Source organism: Colobus angolensis, unplaced genomic scaffold, assembly GCF_000951035.1.
Source record: "Colobus angolensis palliatus isolate OR3802 unplaced genomic scaffold, Cang.pa_1.0 Scaffold13, whole genome shotgun sequence".
NCBI classification, from domain to species: Eukaryota; Metazoa; Chordata; class Mammalia; order Primates; family Cercopithecidae; genus Colobus; species Colobus angolensis.
Genome location: NW_012114252.1, coordinates 5,925,416 through 5,946,412, shown reverse-complemented (window position 1 = coordinate 5,946,412; position 20,997 = coordinate 5,925,416). Strand labels below are relative to the sequence as shown.

Below are 20,997 nucleotides of genomic sequence, written 5' to 3'. Positions count from 1 at the left end.
GATCCAATTATACTCTTTTATTTTTAAATATACAACTAAGTTTCGTTATGATTGAGTTTTTACTTTTTTTGATACAGAGTCTCGCTCTGTTGCCCAGGCTGGAGTGCAGTGGCACGATCTTCGCTCATTGCAACCTCCGCCTCCTGGGTTCAAGTGATTCTCCTGCCTCAGCCTCCCAAGTAAGTGGGATTACAGACATGCACCACCACACCCAGCTAATTTTGTATTTTTAGCAGAGACCGGGTTTTGCCATGTTGGTCAGGCTGGTCTCCAACTCCTGATCTCAGGTGATCCACTCACTTCGGCATCCCAGCGTGCTGGGATTACAGGCGTGAGCCACTGTGCCTGATTGAGTTTTTACATTTTTAAATAATTGAAAGAGCCTCAAAGAAGAATATTTTGCAACACAGGAAGATTGACTGAAATTCAAATTTCAGTGTTCACAAGTGAAGTTTTCCTGGAACACAGCCATGCTCATTCTCTTAAATATCATCTGTGGCTGCTCTCATGCCCAACAGCAGAGTCGAATAATTGCCACAGAAACCACATGGCCCTCAGAGATTAAAAGTTTACTACCTCGTACTGACCCCTGCTTTACAGCTTTGCTGCTTCACTCTGCGGTCTGAAGACCAGCCTCACCAGCTTTCCTGGGAGGCCATTAGAAACGCAGAATCTTGGTCCCTGCCCTAGACCTACTGATTCAGATCCCAAGAAATTTCTATTCCCATGAATGTTAGAGAAATGCCAGCTTAGAGGGCTCTGCCCTGGCCACCGTCTGCTGCCCCTCCCCTCAGTGCAGGCAGTTCGCAAGGTCAAGGGCATGCATCCTCCTGGAACCTCTTCCCCATCTAGACCATGCTCTGAGTACCTGGGAATTTTCTGCCTCCAGAGTCAATGCCAGCCTCCTCTCTGGGATCCATCCTAGCCCAACAGGTGGTCAAGATGCAGCTGTTACAGGGTGGGAGGAGAGTGCCTGTGCTTGAATTTATGGACGGTGTGTCCTCTTGCTCAAGCAGCAAGTTCCTCACGGCATAAAGTGGGAAGACAAAGGGGAAGGATGGGGGCTGGGGGTTAGCTCTTGCTGTCCCATTACCTTCTGGCTTGGGCTCTAGAGCCCAGGAATTCTAGCCTGCCATGTAGTTATGTATATATATTTGACAGTTTATTCACTTGATACGTAACTTCTAAATATTTCAGCATAGCTTATGGGCCTTGATTGGTACTCTTGAATGTGAATAGCACGTCTATTGAATGTTTCTCAACGTGTGTTCCGAGGACCCCGTGCAGAATTCACATGGGTTGTTTGCTTAGAATGCAAATTCCTGGGTCCCACTTTTGATGATCCTGAATCAGGATTTTTGAGGGTGGGACCAAGGGATCTGCATTCTGACAAGTTTCCCAGTGGTTCTGGTTCACACCAGAGTTTCAGGAACTCTTGTAATGGGGTAGGGTGGACAGGAGCTGGCTCCCAGGGGAGAAGACAAGGAACCAGCCAGGTCAGGGGACCACACTGGCTGCCAGCTTCAAATGCTTCCTATTTCTCTCATTATCTCTCTCCTCATCTGGCCTGAATCCAGCCCTGGGCGTGAGCTGCAGAGAGAAGTTTTCTGCCAGGATTGGACAAGGGCATTCTCTCCCTAATATGGGGCCTTCAGAGACTGCTCTACCTAAGAAAGTGTCTGAGTCAATATGAAACTGGAAAGAAGAGAGATATGGCGTGGCTGTGTCCCCACTCAAATCTCGCTTTGAATTATAGCTCCTACCATTCCCATGTGTCATGGGAGGGACCCGGTGGGAGGTAACTGAATCATGGGGGCGGGTCATTCCCATGCTGTTTTTGTGATCGTGAGTCTCACAAGATCCGATGGTTCTCTAAGAAGGAGTTCCCCTACACAAGTTCTCTCTTCCCTGCCACCATATAGAATGTGATGTTCCTCCTTGCCTTCAATCGTGAGGCCTCCCCAGCCATGTGGAACTGTGAGTCCATTAAACCTCTTTCCTTTATAAATTCCCCAGTCTCGGGTATGTCTTTATCAGCAGTGTGAAGATGGACTAATACAAAGAGGAACTAGGGGAGCTTGGAGGAACCACAGAGACTCAACCAGGGATTCAGGTGAAGTCTGTTGCAAACCCTTGAGCAGGTAAGAACCCCTGGACTCTTGCAGGTGACATGGGAGGAGCTGTATATACAGACAGTGCTGTCCCACCAATGTGGGTTCAAACCCTGCATCTGTCACTGGCTATGTGACCTTGATCAAGTTCCTTAAGGTCTCCAGGTTTGTTTTCTTATCTGTAAGATGAGAATCCTCTTCCACAAACAATGACTGTTTAAAATACATGCTTGTTTTGAAAGTGATGTAGCAACATTTTCTCAGTTAATGTTCTTTCTCACTCATAATTTTAAAACATTTATTCATGACTAACTATAATATTAAATCTGTGACGTTATTTTTGCTAAATGTCCATTTCAGAGAAGAATATGACTTTATATGTGTTTTTAAAAAATAAGCCTTAGCAATGCATATTTGCAATAAAAATATTTGACAATCCTAATACCTTCTAGGCTTGTCACTGGAATGAAATGTGATAATTGAGTAAAACCCATTCTTGCCACAAAGATCTAAGTGGTGGCCACTTTTTTTTTTTTCCAAGGCGGCGTCTTGCTCTGTAACCCAGACTGGAGTATAGTGGCGTGATCTCGGCTCACTGCAACCTCTGCCTCCCAGGTTCAAGCAATTCTCCTGCCTCAGCCTCCCAAGTAGCTGGGATTACAGGCGCCTGCCACCAAACCCTGCTAATTTTTATATTTTTAGTAGAGATGGTGTTTCACCATGTTGGCCAGGTTGGTCTTGAACTCCTGACTCCTGACCTCGTGATCCACCCGCCTTGGCCTCCTAAAGTGCTAGGATTACAGGGGTGAGCCACCGTGCCCAACCAGTAGCCACTGTTTATTAGGAAGCTTGTTATCTTCTACCGCTGCACCTTCTGATGATTGCTCTCACAGGCACTTAACCACTGGCTAATAAAATGAATTTCCTTAAACCTCATGCACAGGAGGCCAGTTAGGTTCCAGTTGCAACCCTGTGCCAGGGCAGTGCTTGGTCAATGACCTCTAACTCCCTGAGGCTTCTTGTGGGGGAGCAACTCCTGAAGTCACACAGTCAAGATGCTCACAGGACATGATTCTTAGGATGATCCCACCTGACCACAGCCTGGGACTCACTGTCACAGGTTAGTGATGAACGCCGAACCTTAATGAAACCTCCAGCGATAGCTGTGCCATACTGCAAGTCACCACTAGGGGGAAGCAGAATACAAGCATCCAGGTGAGAACCAAGGAAGCACTGAGGAATGTGACCCAGGAAGCCAAATGGGGATGGGAGGGGAGAAGGATCCTAGGCGCACCCTCCCTGTTCACCCCACCCACTGGGCAGACATGCACACTCCTGCTCTTGCTCTCAAACCATCTGATTCCTGTTACTCTGTTCTCTGGTCCTGGTACAGCACATTATATCTTCCGTATGGCAAAGGCTAGTGGTTCTCTAATTTGGCTGCATGTTTAAATCACCCGGAGAGTTCCGTAAATTCTCTACATCCTGACCTTATCTCAATTAAATCTGAATCTCCGTTGCTTGGAAGCAGGAATCAGTGCTTTTTATATTTATTTACTTGCTTATTTATTTTTGAGACAGAGTCTCACTCTGTTGTCCAGGCTGGAGTGCAGTGGCGCAATCTCGGCTCACTGCAACCTCAGCTCCCTGGGCTCAAGTGATTCTCATGTCTCAGCCTCCCAAGTAGCTGGGACTACAGGCGTGCACTACCATGTCCAGCTATTTTTTTTTTTTTTCTATTTTAGTTGATATGGGGTTTTGCCATGTTGGCCAGGCTGGTCTTGAACTCCTGACTCAAGTGATCTGCCAGCCTCAGCCTCCCACAGTGCTGGGATTACAGACGTGAGCCACTGCGTCCGGTCTCCAGAGCGCTTTAAAACACAACAGGTGATTCCAATTTGCAGCCAATTTGAGAACCACTGTTTTAGGCAAAAGATCTCATTTCTTTTCAAATAGAAGCTGGCTTTCATTGCTAGAGGACTCCTCCAAGCAGCCTCCCTAATGAACCACACGTTTTCCTCCTCCATCTGTCCATGGGCCTGTCTGCAGCTGATGCCAGTACTTATCATGGCTTAAGATACGCACGGGTTACCTGGGGGGGTTGTTAATATGCAGATTCAGATTCATTAGGTCTGAGGTGGGGCTGAGATGCTGCAGCTCTAAGTCCCAGGTGCTGCTGGTCCACAGACCATCCACACCTGGGTTGGCAGGCCATCCGCCTGTGTTTCCGCATGTGCATCTTTGCAGTTGTTCTCTAGCTCTTTTGCATTCCTTTTCTGCTTCTGTATTAACCATGTTTCTCCTTTCTGTAAACTTGATGCTTTAACATCTGCCCCGTGTGCATCTGTAGGACACACCTTGCTCTGGGCAACCCAATAATATGTCTCCCTCACTGTCCTCCTGCCCCTGGAAGGCGTCCTCCTGGGGGTGTGCTTTTCAAATAAAAACCAACCCAGCGTCTGCATCCCAACCAATTCCCCTATCTGGAAGGAAGCAATCTGAGCAATGTGGGGTAAAATTAGATGGCAGAGATTTGTGACAAGCATACAAGACCACCCAGCTTGCTCAGGGGGCAGCATCAATCATAAGTCACATCACAGCAGAGCCATGGTTCTCAAGTCCCAACAGGCAGAGGGAGGCGGTGGAAAGAGGGAGAGAGAAAGAGAGGGAGAGAGAGAGAGAGAAGCAGGGAGCTCTGACCCATGCAGGTGGACTTGGGATCATGGGAGCGAACAAAGATAGACCCCAGGCTGGCTTCACTGAGACACCACCCAGAGAAAGGCAGCTGGAGGACATGAGGTGGGAATGGAGCCGTTGCCACCTTCCTGGAGCTCCAAGCCAGTCACCCTCACCAGGGGCCCAGAGGCCACTGGGGCAAAGAGCACTGAAACTCTTTCAAACCCTGCTGGCTACTTCCCTCCCTAGAGGAGCAGCAGAGAAGCCCACAGGTGGCCAGTGCTCAGTCAGCACAGCTGAGGTGGGCTGGCAAAACTCCTGGCACTCCCTGTCTCTAAGAATTGGCTGAGGCATCTGATGGTGGCTGCGGAGCCTCATCTCCCCTCTCCCAAGCTTAGCGGAGATCAGGCTCAGCAGATCTGCCCAGGTTCCCAGGAAGTCGGGCTGGTTGTAGTCGCTCCCCTTTTGAACCAAGGTCATTTCTCTCAACCAGGGAACTTCCATAATCACAGGGATGTCCCCTGACCCCATCCCTACAAATATGTAGAGTGCAAGGGAGCACAGGGCAGGGGCTGGCTCTTAATCCCTGGCAGGGAGCTGCTGCCGTCTGACCCGAGCTGTGGGACAGCACTGCGTGTGTGCTCCTACTTCCTGGCTTACAGGCTTCCTCCTCTGTGTGGCACCAGCATGTGTGTTCTTGACCCCTTAGCAGAGAAGAGCCGATTCACTCTGTCTGTGAAGCCAAAACACAAGGGACCTGCAAGTTTTGAACCCTCCTCTCCACCAAGATGTGAGATGTATACTGCTAGATCCCTGAGATCCCATTAGGCTCAGCCCCTCCACCCACCTGCCTCCGCTGGGCTCAAGCCTCCCTCTGGCACCTGCAGCACAGAAGAGCCTCCCCCAGCCTGGCTCTACGCCCGCCCCACCCCCATCTTCCTCCTCCCTACCCCCTGGAAAGAGCTTCCAAAAAGGCAGATCTTACCAGGTCTCACTCCTCCTCGGAACGTTTACCAGTCTCCCCTTGCCTTTTCCATTCTCTTCTCCCCGGTCCCTTTCTGCATATGGGTTTCCTCCCCAGTTTCACTGAGACAGGGCCATCGCCCTTGCAGGCCTCCCTGCTGTTTGAGTACACAGCTGCTTCTTGGATTTGTTCTCTTACTCTCTTCCCTGCCAGAAGCCACGGCTAACCTGTTCTTACCTTCCCTGACTCAGGTGGGCCCATTCCTCCGCTCTGCGCTCATAGCAGCCTCCTCTAACCTCCATTTGAGCCTTTGTTTTATCGCAGAGGTCCCCAGCCCCTGGGCCATGGGCTGATACCAGTCTGTGGCCTGTTAGGAACTAGGCCTCATGGCAGGAGGTGAGTGGCAGGCGGGCGAGCCAAGCTGCTTCTGTGTCTGCAGCTGCTCCCCATGGCTCACATCACCGCCTGAGCTCCGCCTCCTCTCAGATCAGCCGGGCATTAGATTCTCATAGGAGCATGAACCCTATTGCAAACTGCACACGCGAGGGACCTGGGTTGCCTGCTCCTCATCAGAATCTAATGCCTGATGATCTGTCACTGTCTCCCAGCACCCCCAGATGGGACCGCCTAGTTGCAGGCAAACAAGCTCAGGGCTCCCACTGACTCTACATGATGATGAGTTGTGTAACTATTTCATTATATATTACAATGTAATCATAATACAAATAACATGCACAGTAAATATAATGCATTTGAATCATCCTGAAACTACCCTGCGACCCCCGTCAGTGGAAAAATTGTCTTCCACGAAATCGGTCCCTGGTGCCAAAAAGGCTGGGGACCGCTGTTCTATTGCATTACATTCTCATACTTGATTATTTGTTTCCTTCACTGTGGACGAGCCCGTTGAGGGCAGGGCTTTGTTCCCTCCGAAGCTTAACAGCCTGGCGGCAGAGCTGGCCTTTGAAGGTTTTCTGTGAAATGAGTTCACCAGTGATTCTCCAGGTGTGGTCCCTGAACCAGCAGCAAATCGGGGCCCGGGAACCTATGAGAAATGCAATTCTCAGTCCCGCCCTGACCTGCTGAGTCAGAGCTCTGGGGATGGCACCTGGCCCTCCGTTCCTGCAGCCCTTCTGGGTGATTCTCATGCACGCTCTCCTGAGAGGTCAGCTGAATGAGGCACGTGAGAACCTAATGAAGTATCATGTAAATGGAATTTGCTATTATTACTCAGCTTAGACTGAAGGATCCCGGGGTGGTGAGCAGCCCAGGGCACAGCTGTTCCCTGGTCCCCCATTCTCATCACTTGGCACGCAGGCTGCCTGGGGCACCCGAGGCCCATCTCTTCCTCAGCGCTTGTTAGATTTTGTTGCTATTTCCTTTTTAATTTTAATTTTTAGTTCTGGGGTACATGTGCAGGATGTGTAGGTTTGTTATACACACACACACACACACACACACACACACACACACATCCATAAGTCAGAGCTGAAGTTCTGGTGAGCACTTCTTGAGAATTCTGTGACAAGCCCCTCTACCGTCTAACTCCTGCCTTCCTGGCTTGAGTCATCTCGAGACAGTCGCTGCAACACGCCTTACTCTTTCAGTTCCTCGAATTCCCTGAACTTCCATTTTTCTGGACCTTTGGATCTGTCTTTCCCCTGCCTGGAAATTCTCCTCCCCTCTTCCTTCAGGTCACAGTGAAATCACTTGGCTCAGAGCGGCTTCTAATCATCTGTGAGGCTAGGACTTTACCCTTTTCCGTGCTCATGTTCACGGGCTTTCCTGTAACCTCTCCTTTCTCATCTCCTTCCCTCCTCTAGCCTGGAAGAGCAGAAACTGTGTCTCCCTCACTTTCCCCAGCACCTCTCTCAGAGCTAGGCCTGCAGCAGGGACTCATGCATTTGTTGGCTGATGTTAACGTGAACTAGCACACAGACTAAATAACTTTCCAGGTCCCAAAATGATCCACTTGCTTCTCTTTCACTCTCGGGCTGAGAACGTAGCTACTAATAAACCTGGAGTGGGAAGGGGTATCAGTAACAGAGACAAGTGGGTGATTGAAATGGAAGACAGCTGGAGAGAGGAGAACGCAATGGGCAAGATGTGCAAGGCCAGCAGGAAGTTGCTGTGATTCCCACAAAGCATGTCTTTTCAATTGTGAAGAGGGGTCCCTAAGATGACAGTTCCATGGAGACTTTCCCTAAGGGCTCACTATGCCTTATTCTCTGGTATGTTGAATCTATGGGGGTTGGCTATAAATAGAGACTGAACTTGGAAGAAAAAGGGGAGAGAAGAACATGTTGTGTCTCTTTGTATAAATGGTTACTACTCTCTCTCCAAACAAGCTACTTTAATAGGGGCATCACACAAATTATAGAATACAGGTCTGTCATCTAGCCAGCCATGATGGTGTGCACCTATGGTTCCAGCGGCTTGGGAGGCTGAGGTGGGAAGTCCTTTGAGCTCAGGAGTTCAAGGTTCAAGTCCAGCCTGGTTAACAATCAAGACTGTGTCTAAAATAAAACAGCAAAACAAAAACAATCTAATCTTAGGATTAGAAAGGACAAGGACACCAGATGTCATCAAGTCCCATCCTTTGACCTCTGCAGGAATTCCCTGTGCAGATTTCTGATAAGAATTCACTAATCCACTAGCCGTCAGTTCTCCACTTCACTAACTTCTGGGACAGCCTAGTTCCATATTTGCAGGGTTCTAGTTGTTGAAAAAGTCCGTGTAGCCCAGTATCTTGTATGTAGTGGTGGTTTATTGAATGAGATACATGAACACAGACAATATTTATAATCAAGACTTTAGAAATTATTTTCAAGTACTGTTGTATTGTTTTAAAAACAAAATATGGTGAGAAGATTGTCTTAAATGTTTGAAATTGTGTCTCCAGCTTTCAGATCGTACCAGATACTTATTCAATTTATTACCTGGGCAAGTAAAAAATTAAAAAGACAATAAAGGCTGTCTTGCTATATACTTAGAGCCAATTACTAAATATTTACCAAATAGCTCACCAAATGTCTCATAAGCATTTTTTTGAGTGTGTTCAGTCTTGAGATTGAACTTTCAGAATGGGCCTCCCTTGCTCACCCTGGGCTCATCATGATCCCCTTCAGCATCTACACAAGGACAGCGAGGGAACAGCACAGATCAATGGAAAGGAGACAACAGATCCGTTTCCAGTTCTATCCCTGCTACTAACTAGTGGTGAGCTCTTAGGCAAGTTGCTAGACACTGCTGGATCTTAGTTTCCTCCTTTGTGGACTATGGTGATTAAACCCGGTGGCCTTCAAGATTCAGTACCACTGCAACCCTTTGTGGCTCTACAACTTCGTGCTTTCCTCCGCAAGCCAAAGCTTCATGAGTGAATTTAACTCTCATCCCGTTGAATAACTGATCAGTAGCAACAATGTGCTCCTACTAAATATAGATGGTGAAGTTAAATATGAACTATAGCTGTCCACATCCCCTGAATTCGCAGAAACTTGGGTTAATAAATAGTTGGCTACATCACTCAGATCATAACCTCTCCATGGCACATCATTTCTGCCTTCATAGTTGGCTAAAATGCCTGGGTGTCAGCTGAATCTAGACTCTTTTAAGATTCTATTTTTAAACTACAGTCATGAGACCACATAATCCTAGTGGGGTAAATGCCAAAGGAGAAAAAAAAAGAAACAGAAAACAAGACCAAAAAACTGTAAAGAAATCTGAAGTGGTCTTCAGTAATTCTCTTTTTAGAATAATTTTTTCTCTCATATGATATTTCTTGATAGTAAGGTATGGTTATCATGAAATCAAAATATATTTAATAGAAAAATAAATTACATTATTTCATTAGGAACTAAAGTTTTCAGTGCAAGAAAAAAGAAATATAAATATCAAATCAATGAAGTTAAACAAAAACCTCTATCCTAAGTTTGAACTGGAAATACTAATGAGAACACATGATGTATTTTATGTTAAAATACATTATTCCTAACTCTGTCTGTTGAAAAGGCCTAGATACCTTGACTAACAGTAGCAAAGAGTGTCCTTAGCACCCAGGCCGTTTTCTTTCTTCTTTTTGTTTTGAGACAGGGTCTCTCTCTGTTACCCAGGGTGGAGTGCAGTGGCACGATCTTGGCTCACTGAAACCTCCACCTCTGGGGTTCAAATGATCCTTCCACCTCAACCTCTCAAGTAGCTGGGATTACAAGTGTACGCCACCACACCTAGCTAATTTTTGTATTTTTAGTAGAGATCGGGTTTCACCATTTGGCCAGGCTGGCTTCAAACTCCTGACCTCAAGCAATCTTCCCACCTCAGCCTCCCAAAGTATTGGGATTATAGGCATGAGCCACTGTATCTGGCCTGGCCTCATGTGCTCTAAATACCATTTCTGGCTAAAGGGAACAGGGTTCTTTGGAGAAATGGTCGATTCAACATCAGGGATAAGTTTGGAACATCTTGTCATATCATCCGGCAAGGAAACTATCAAAGACCGTAAGAGTGTTCCAAAAAGACTTAGGAACCAGGTTGAAGAGCCTATTGGCCAGAGGTAAGACAATTACAAAAAACAAACAAACAAACAAAAAAAAGCCCCCAAAACAGGAAACCAGAATCTAATCAGAATCTAACTACTAACTACAAAAATAATATCTGATAACTGGGAAGAACTAAGATCATTTCTAGCTGCAGAGTATCTGAAACTCGAGTAGGAAACTAGAGAATGGAACAAACAGTGGTAGCAACAGGGAATCCCCCCATATCAGTATGTGATTCACCAAATACAAGGTCAAACAGATAATCACAGCTCCCCTGTCGGTTCCCAAGCACCTTGCCAGTTCCTGGCACCTTGTTTTGGTCCTCCCTGAATTTCTACACACCCAGCTTCTCAAAGAAAGAGGATCCATTTGCATACGAAACAAATTGCAATGTAGAAGTTGGCTGTTTCATCTGAAGCAGATTTTGTAAGCTTGTGCAATGCTAAGAATGTAATTTAACTCAACAAATTTTTTTTAGTGCGCAATAATCCTGAAAACTGGAATAATCTCCAGAGATGTGGATGGACTAGGAATTGGATCTGCCTCCATACGCCAGGGTTAAGACATAGTCCTGCTAAAGAAGCAAGCAAATGCACACACAGCAACAGAGGTGACCAGAAGATGGGTGCAATAAAATGCTTCTGGATCACAGGAACACTTGCGGGACTAGGACACAACAGGAAGGCTGTGGGAGGAAGTGCTTTTGCAGAGGAACATGATGAGTTTGGTTTGGGACCTATGCTATTTACAGCCTGGCAGGGACACTGCCTGTCTTACATATTTGTACATATCAGCTCCATCTTTTTCCTATTTCCCATTCTGCTTCAATCCTGCCTGCAAATTTAAATCTCCCTTGGAGAAAAGACACAATAACTTGTTTTTCTGTGATCTGCCCTTACAAACCAAGCAAAATGCCTTATGCATAGAAGATGCCTAATGAATGTTTTCTTTTTTTTTTTTTTTTTTTTTTTTTGGTTCGTTTCGTTTTGTTTCGTTTGGTGCACGGTCTCCCTCTGTAGCACAAGTTGGAGTGTAGTTGCATGATGATAGTTCACTGCAGCCTTGAATTTCTAGGCTCAAACAATCCTCCCATCTCAACTTCTTAAGTAACTGAGACTACAGCTGTGCTCCATCATGCCCAGCTAAGTTTTTTTAAAAAGTTTTTGTGGTGACAGGGGTCTTATTATGTTGCCCAAGCTGGTCTCAAACTCCTGGCCTTAAGCAATCCTCCTGCTTCAGCCTCTCAAAGTGCTGAGATTACAAAAGTGAGCCACCAGGCTCAGCTGATTTTTGTTGCATGAAGGAATAAATACATATTTGAATATTCTTGGACAGGGGTTTTACCTCTGCTTCCTGGAGTTCCTTAGAGAAAAGTGGGGTAGAATAGGAGAGTAGATATGGGAAAGGGGTTGGGAGATTTGTGGAGACAAGGAACAGACAAGGAATAGGTAAGAAAGCAGTATTGGCAGAACCCAGGATTAAGATTTTTGGGAAAGTAAAGACAGGGATTAAAGATGGGAGATGATCTACTTGGATGTGCAGATAGCAAGTGTAGTTTAATACCTACAGGATATGAAATTAAAGTTTCACCCCAAATGACACACAATTTTATTGTCTCTGGCATCACAATAAATAAAAGCCTCTTTCAGCTTTTTTGTACCTGCCTCTGACCTGATGCAGTCATTTTTATTGCACTGGATGGTATCTGTATTTATTATCAAACCAGGGAATTTCTGCTAAGTCACATTGAAGTCTAACTTAGCTTGCACAACATGCTGTTTCATAATTAAATTAAAATTGCAGGATATTTTGGTTTAGAAGAATCTTCCTTCAGCCAGGCCTGAGTTTAGTAAGGGAGTGTGACCTGTATGAAATAGAATTCCCTCATCCAAAACATCCGGAACATTTCACTGGATTAATTTGTAACTCACTGGGAGATTTTTAGTTCAATTTGCTAAAGATTTTCTGTTTCCATTTCTCTTTTCAATTCAGGTCAATATACAGTTATTCAACTCTCTTATTGAAAATGATATGAAAAGTGTTACTGAGTCCAAAGAATAAAGAAAATGAAAGATAAAATGCAAACAAAGAAATATAATGAGTGAATAAATAAGTTCATTCATGAATAAAGAATTTATTCATGAATAAATAAATCCATTCATCCAACAAATGAACTTACAGAACCCTTATTTTTACCATGCACAAAGCTAGGTAAGTACTGTGCAGTGGGGGCAGAACTATAAGCCATAGTTTCTGTTCTCTAGAAATTCAGAATTTTGTTTATTATAGAAGATTTGCTCTTAGACAGTTAAAGTTCAATTTATATTGGTGTTTTAATTCAATCAAAAACTTCACAAAGAAATAAACGATGAACAATTCCCTTATACCCTTAAGAAGACATTACATGCTCTCTGTGGGAAAAGCCTAACAAAATCACTTTTTTGTACTTTGCACCACTGGACAGGATATGTGTGTATTGGCTAGACAGAATCCTGTGGCCACTGGCCAATAGGCTGCAGGAAGAGAATTTTAAAATAGTTTTTTTTTTTTTTTTTCCATTAGAGGCTATAGAAAATAATCCTTGACTGGGCCCGGTGGCTCGCCTGTAATCCCAGTGGTGTGATCAAGGCTTACTGCAGCCTCTAACCCCTGGGCTCAAGCAGTCCTCCCACCTCAGTCTCCCAAGTAACTGGGATTACAGGTGTACTCCACCACACCCAGCTAGTTTTAAGATTTTTTTTGTAGAGACAAGGTCTCACTATGTCGCCCAGGCCAGTCTGCAACTTGTAGCCTCAAGTGATCCTCCTTCCTTGGCCTCCCAAAGTGCTAGGATTACAGGCATGAGCCACCATGCCTAGCCAAAGATATTGTTTTGACTGGACTTGCAAGCTTGTGACTCAAACTTGACTGTGAAGGGGTGGAAGTAGGTGCTACATCTCCCCCAAAATATTCATTTGCATTTAAAAACCAGAAGCTGCCTATAAAGTTGGACAGCATCTTTGCCCTTAGTATATCCTCAGATTCATGAATTTTCATAGGAGTCAAGAAGTTTTCTGAAAGGGTTCAGGACCCTGACAAGGCTCCCACACCCCTCCCTTCATCCTCCCACACTCACACCTCATCCCCTCTACTGCCTCTCCACTAATCTTCTGTGACAAGGCTGGAGTATACAAAAAGGACACTTTCCTTGGGTGGGGAGAGGGGAGGGGAGCCTGCACCAGAGATTCTGACTCAGCATCAGGCTTGCTTTCCCTCCCTCCCTCTCTCTCTCTTTCTTTCGTTCATTCATTTTTGAGACAGAGTCTTGCTCTGTCACCCAGGCTGGAGTGCAGTGGTGCAATCTCACTGCAACCTCCACCTCTCGGGTTCAAGTGATTTTCCTGCCTCAGCCTCCCAAGTAGCTGAAATTATAGGTATGCACCACCACACCTGGCTAATTTTTGTATTTTTAGTAGAGATGGGATTTCACCATATTGGCTAGGCTAGTCTTGAACTCCTGACCTCAGGTGATCCACCTGCCTCGGCCTCCCAAAGTGCTGGGATTACAGGTGTGAGCCACCTCGCCTGGCCTGGGCTTCTTTCAATGACTGGGGAGAAGTGCAGGCCTGGCCCAGGGGACACCTGCACTCAAATTATCCTGACTTGGTCAACCTGGTTGTGGGTAGATCTTCTGGCAAACACTTGTCCGAAGATAAACTGAAATTATTACCACGCTTGGGACCCTTGGAGAGTGAGAAAAAGAGAAGGTAGATTTAGGGCTGTCAGAAGGCAGCACGGGGGAATGAGATTGAGGGGCAATGTTGGCAGTAAAATCTCAAACTCCCAACCTCAGGTGATCCGCCTGCCTCGGCCTCCCAGAGTGCTGGGATTACAGGTGTGAGCCACCATGCCCAGCGAGGCACTAGAATCTCAAGTGGGAAGAGCTCATATGCAGAAATGTTACTGGGACAGCCATGCCTATGGACCTTTTCCAGAAGCACTGTTAGCATAAAACATGTAATTTTTAATCACTGTGTGTTTTTTTCTTTTTGAGATGGATCTCACTCTGCTGCCCAGGCTGGAGTGCAGTGGTGCAATCTTAGCTCACTGCAATCTCCACCTCCTGGGTTCCAGCGAGTCTCCAGCCTGAGGCTCCCTAGTAGCTGGGATTACAGGTGTGTGCCACCACAACCTGCTAAATTTTTGTATGTTTAGTAGAGATGGGGTTTCACCATGTTGGCCAGGCTGGTCTGGAACTCCTGATCTCAGGTGATCTGCCCATCTCAGTCTCCCAAAGTGCTGGGATTACAGGCTTGAGCCACCAGCCCGGCCTCTGTGCTTGTTTATTTAGAGGTAAGGCTGATGGAATTTGAGGCTGGTGGGTGAGGATGTTGGTGGAATGATAGCCCAGCCCAATCCTGCTGACAAGAGAGTGGGTTCTCCCGACAGACAAGAGCAGGTAGGAGAGGAGGAGATAATTACAAATATTGCTAGGGAAGAGATGTTTAGGGAGGGACTCCTGGAAAAGTCTGGAGTTTCTGCCTAGATTTCATGTGAATTAGGGCATAACTATAAAGATAATAGCATTTGTTCCCATAGGTTGGTGTATTACAGAGAATAACTTTTACAAAAATAAAATTAAAAGTAAGAGATATAAGAGAGGTTAAAAAGTAAAAAACAAAAACAAAAACGAAACCCATTACATGCTGATTAAGGGAAGAATCAAGGTTTATAAATAGGAAAGCAAGACCTGTACACTGAAGTTAATAATAAAAGGTAATTACAAATATTTTAAGAAACACACTCTTTGCAATATTTGAGTTGGGGAGTGTGAGTGTGGTTGGAGACAGAGGAAGTAACAGAAAGTCCTGACAGGAAAACAAATTCAGATAGGAAACAATTTATTGTTAGAAAATTATTTCCACTTCTCATCTTAACTATTTGAGTCAAAGGAAAATAGAGTAAGATACATGAAAGAACAACTATTTCCAAACCAATCATCCTCAGACACGTTTTATAAAAGAGATAACCCAAATGGTACCAGGCTATCTCGAGAAGGTTATGGCTCGTAATTTAGTCTGCTCTCAGTGAATGGTACTTTATGTTTACCTTGCACTTTTACTAAGTTGCTCATAACATTCAGAAACTGTAGCCCTCGTAGAAATGTCCACACGACCCAGTCACTTTTCTGAATCCAGCAGCTGAAGAGCTGGAAAGTTCTTTTTCTGCTGACTATGGTCATGCATGACTGGATAATTTATGGGCAAGACCAACAACCACATCCATATCTCAAATTCATTAATGACCGAGAGGGACTCAACCCAGAATCACTCAGAGGATGAAAGTCCTCAGGGAAGGAATCTGTTCAAATAATCAGAGGCTTTTAAAAAATAAAAATAATAATAAATTATGATTTTTCTCAGCAGCACCTTTCAAATACAGGGAGGGCTGTTTCTTACTGCCCAAAGAGAACATTTTGAAGGGTGCCTGAGATTTTTCATGTTAATATCTATATGAAAGGACCAGATGTGATCATAAAATGAAGGAAAACGTGAGCAGGGAGAAAATTAGGGGTTAAGAAAATGTCCCAAATTTCAAAAGGGTACATTTTGGAAATTGCCATTGATAACAATTGGTAGCTTTGATAATAGCATTGATAGCTTGGTAGCAAATGATAGGAAAATTCGAGAATAGATCATTAAAGAGATGGTATTTGAACTTTAGGTTAAAGGGGCTCCTGTTGAGAACCAGGGTGAGCTTCTAAGAGCAAGAGATGTGTATTAAATGCTTTCTCTTTTGAAAAGTTTGCTAGGATGCTTTGAAACATCTATCACACTGTGCTTTGGACAAGAAGGTTGAAGTTGGGCTGATAACCATTCCGATAAACTTGGTAACGACACCAAGGAAGGTGAACCTGGAAAGTCTCCATGCCCTGTGGTCTGCTTCTTGCTCTCACTCATTCAACTCAACAAATGGTTCTGCACTAACTCAACATACATGGATACAGCCTGAATTTTATGCAGGGTGCTCTCCCAGGCAAGGGATAGAAAGAAGTTGTTGGATCCCTGTCTTCACAGGGCTTATAATGTAGTGGTGGCAAAGGACAAGTGCACAAGTAACCACAATGCAAGGCAGAGTAGCAAAGCCACAAGAAAAGAAGTACCAGCTGTACACGGAGGCTTGCGCTTCTAGTCCCAGCTACTAGGGAGGCCGAGGCAGGAGGATAGCTTGAGCCCAGGAGTTGGAGGCTGCAGTGAGATATGATTGTGCCACTGCACCCTAGCCTGGGTGACAAAGCGAGACCATGTCTCTAAAAACAAAAGAGAAGTACCAAGTGCCAGGGGGACCTCGAAGACAAAGGTCCCTTCTAGCTAGAAGATTAAAAAGGCTTTGCATAAGAGATGTCATTGGTGGTGCAGCTTGAAGGAAGAGAGAGATGTGGAGCGAGAAGAAGGTGTTTGCCCCAAATGGCATGAACAGAGGCACAGAGAAGGGAGAAGCTAATCTCGAAGTCCAGTCAGAGAAGCAGGAGGACTGAAAAGCACAGTCAGGGCTGTTGTGATGCATTCTTCCTGCCAGGAATTGGACATTTCTGGGCATCCTTGATGGGTGATAGGACTTTGGGACTCAATAATTATACAGTCTCACATTTGAATCCTGCCACGGCCACCACCTTAGCCATGACACTGAGAAAATTATGGCCCTTCTCCAAGCTCTGTGAAGTGACCTCACCTGCAAAACGGGCATGGGTAAAGCTCCTAGTACAAAATGTCACTCTGGGAACCAAGCAAGGCCATAGTTACAGCGGTGCATGCACAGAGGAAATGCTCCCAATGCAGCTGAACAAAGTCCAGGTTTAAACTGGAGGAAGCTCTACCTTTGGGGGTCTCATCTGTAGCCTTGATTCGAGCAAGTAGAACGGCGAATAGATTTCTTTTTACTATTTGACCACAATCTAAACTTAGCAGGGAGAGCCTTGATGCTAAGCCCAGGTAGACAATAACCTGAGCTAGAGACAGAGCGAAGCTCCCTCCAGGGAGAATGGGAGGGGTGACCATCAGATCTGATAGGACTTGGCATTGGCCGGGCGTGCAGTCTGAAGCAGCGGCAGGTGGGCCTTATGTGCTGCAGGTGTCTAACCTGGGTGACCAGCTGAATGGAGAAGCAGGAAAGTCAAAGGGGACTGTGAGGAAGACACATGGCAAAGAACATGGAATTCGAAAGGAGGGAGCTTGGCGAGAGCCTGGGACCAGCGCTCTGGGAAAAGAGAGGAGAAGAGAAATGTGCTGCCACCCTCCTGGATTCAGACATCTCAGAGCAACACGAGAAAAATGGGGGAGGGCTCTTAATCCCTGCAGGGTTCCCACAGAGACTCAGAGGGAATGTGCAGAAGGGTTTTAGGTGATGCCGAACTGGGAGATCAGCTAACACAAACACAACAAAGTCTGGTTTCAAAGCAGTCTCGAAAAGCTAGAATTGTCAGTTAGAGCAAACAACAAAAGCTAACTCATATATTAACTTTCACATAAGGGAGATTCTGCTATTATCTTCATTTTACAGATAAGAAAACTGACACACAAGGCCAGGCGCAGTAGCTCATGCCTGTAATCCCAGCGCTTTGGAAGGCCAAGGTGGGAGAATTGCTTCAGGCCAGGAGTTCAAGACCTACCTGGGCAACATAAGGAGAACCCTGTCTCTACAAAAAAAGTTAAAAATTAGCCAGCATGGTGGTGTGCACCTATAGTCTCAGCTACTCAGAAGCTAAGGCAGGAGGATCCCTTGAGCCCAGGAGTTCAATGTTACAATGAGCTATGATCACACCACTGCACCCCAGCCTAGATGCCAGAGCAAGACCCTGTCTCTAAAAATAAAACAATAAAAAAAGAAAACTGAGTGGCCAGGTGCAGTGGCTCACGCCTGTAATCCCAGCACTTTGGGAGGCAGAGGCGGGCGAATCATTTGAGGTCAGGAGTTCAAGACCATTCTGGCCAATATGGTGAAACCCTGTCTCTACTAAAAATACAAAAATTAGCTGGGTGTGGTGGTGCATGCCTGTAATCCCAGCTACTCGGGAGGCTGAGGCAGAAGAATCGCTTGAACCTCGGAAAAAAAGTTTGCAGTGAGCTGAGGTCATGCCACTGCACTCCAGCCTGGGCGACAGAGCAAGATTTAAATAAATAAATAAATAAGAAAACTGAAACAGAGAGAGAGGTTAAGTCACTAGGTTGGTAGTACAGCTAGTAGCAGCAGACCTGGGATTTCAACAGGATGTCAGGCTTTGAGGTCTGTGGTCTGGAAGGAATGAAGGAGGGAAATGGATCATTATGGAGTATTTATAATTTGTCAGACTCCAAATTTCTCCCAAGGGAGTCCTTAGGAAGCTGGGAGACTTGGAAGGAGGTAAGATGATTTAAAGTATAGCTTAGTGGGACAGGGCATGGTAGCTCACGCCTGTAATCTCAGCACTTTGGGAAGCCCAGGCAGGCGGATTACTTGAGGTCAGGAGTTTGGGACCAGCCTGGCCAGCATGGTGAAACCCTCATCTGTAGTAAAAATACAAAAATTAGCTGGGCATGGTGGCGCGTGTCTATAATCCCAGCTACTCAAGAGGCTGAGGACCGAGAATCGTTTGAACCCGGGAGGTGGAGGCTGCAGTGAGCCGAGATCACGCCACTGAACTCCAGACTGGGTGACAGAAAGAGACTCCGCCTCAAAATAAATATAATATAATATATGATATGATATGATATAATATAATATGATACAATATAATATATGATATGATATAATATAATATAACAATATAATATAATATGGCTTAGTGGACAAAGATGATGATGTGATGGAAGGTCACTTCTAGGCACCCCATAGGCCTGTGACCGGCATCTGGGGAGGCAGGAGCTAACTTTTCTGTGCTGACCCCTGCCCTGATATGAATGACTTCTGAGCACAGTGTGGACAAGCAGCCATCCCCAGCTGTTTTTGTTCCGGGGGGTCACATTCCTCACCGTCTGTGAAAATCTTGGTCCCTAAGTCTTTCTTTCCCTCTGAAGACTATGCGTGTGATACGTATGAGGTGTCTGCAAGGTGTATGTATATGTATGTACTTAGGTGTGGAGCTTGAATTCTTGTATTTGGGTCAATGGGTGTCTATGTGTGTGTGGTGCCTGCCTGTATGGTGAATGCACATCTGTGTGTATGACTGTATGGCAAATGGCTGTGTGTGTTGTCCACATGTATATGTGATGTGTATGTGCTGACTGGTGAGTGTGTCTTTTTCTCTGTGTGTGTGTGTGTGTGTGTGTGTAGTGTGTAGAGGTGTCTGCATGATAAGAGATTGTGTGTATGAGTAGTTAGCTGTAGAACATGCCTGGTATATGCGTGTGCATGTGTGTGCCTGTGTGGTGTGGGCAGTCTAATGTACGTTTATTTCATAATACTAGATGGAATTGGAGCAAAAGCTGGATAGCTTAGCACCTGTGCAAAGGAAGATCACCCCACCTCTCCCAAGAGGGCTCACCGAAGGCACAGGAAGCAGAGGCAGAAAGAGCCTGGCAAGGGAGAGGCTGCATGGCTGCACCCCCGCAGGGACCCCCGCAGGGCAGCTTTGGTGCTGCAGGTGGGATGGGAAAACTCCTGGGGAAGACTTTCTCGGGCTCCACACCTGCTGTCACGGACACTCCTGACTTGAAGCTGGAATAGAGGGAGCCACTAGGATAACATGCGTATTTTTCCAGGTGAAAAAATGGATACTCACACACACACATACGCACACACATGCCCTCCCCCTTCTCATTTTCTCCCAAATTCTCACAGCTAGGAGCCATGCTTTGACAGTTCTTCCCGAGGTGTGGGGTAAGAGAAAGCAAGTCCTGGTGAAGGAGCTGAAGCAGGGAGGCAAAGGAGAGGCACCGGGGATCAGGCAGATCAATGATGTCCAGAGCATAATGTTCAGGACAGGCACTGGGTCAGAACTGAGCCACCAGGCATGCTGGAGTTGGGGGATGGGACCGTCGTAAGACAGATCTACTATCTGGAACCGGACATCAGCCACCAGGAAAAAAGTGAGAGGTCTGTGGTCCAGGTTTAAACAGGAGAGTGGGCAGCAGCTGACCTCCAGGAGCTGGAAGGCTGAGCAAAGTGGTACAAACACAGAGCCAAGGCGCAGCGTCAAGGAAGGACCTTGGCCACTGCAGCAGAGTCAGTTTAGTGGGGATGTTTGTAGGAGTCCTCCAGTGCAGGCTGAAATCCCCTGATACGACTGGCTCAAGGCTTGCTGGTGGAAATAAAGAAGAACATCCGGCGGTAGTAAGGTAAGAAGAAAATTGTCTTCCATTTTCCCCTGCCCACCTCACAAATGTCCACATTCTGTGTTCTGGAGAAAATCAGCCTCCCAGTAGGATGGCGGGTCCGTTTTTATGCATGGACTATATCTGGTGCGTATAATCTAAAAATATCAACCCAAGGGAATTTAGTTAAAGGCAGGACTTGTTCTCTTGTATCCCCCTGCCCCCACCATCACTCTATGCCTGGATTTAGAAGTAGTCATCCCTTCTCCCAGAAAAGGTTAGATGGCACACACTATAGGCTTCTTAGCACCCTTCCAGATATCAATTAGAGATGGAGAGCTACGTATTTCTTATATTAATTATATTAACTCTTTTTTTTTTTTTTCTGAGACAGAGTCTCGCTCTGTTGCCCAGGCTGGAGTGCAGGGGCACGATCTCGG

The 20,997-nt window shown here is 45.9% G+C and overlaps 1 protein-coding gene and 1 long non-coding RNA gene across 3 annotated transcripts in view; one reads left to right on the top strand and one right to left on the bottom strand.

The window, feature by feature from the left end:
• LOC105505841 overlaps nt 1-2,553 on the top strand; it is a 52,824-nt gene extending 50,271 nt beyond the window's left edge. The window contains exon 4 of the long non-coding RNA XR_001000820.1: nt 2,038-2,553. This is a non-coding gene — a long non-coding RNA (uncharacterized LOC105505841). The remainder of the gene's footprint in view (nt 1-2,037) is intronic.
• CLDN10 (claudin 10) overlaps nt 1-20,997 on the bottom strand; it is a 131,635-nt gene that overhangs the window by 96,801 nt on the left and 13,837 nt on the right. The window lies entirely within an intron of this gene.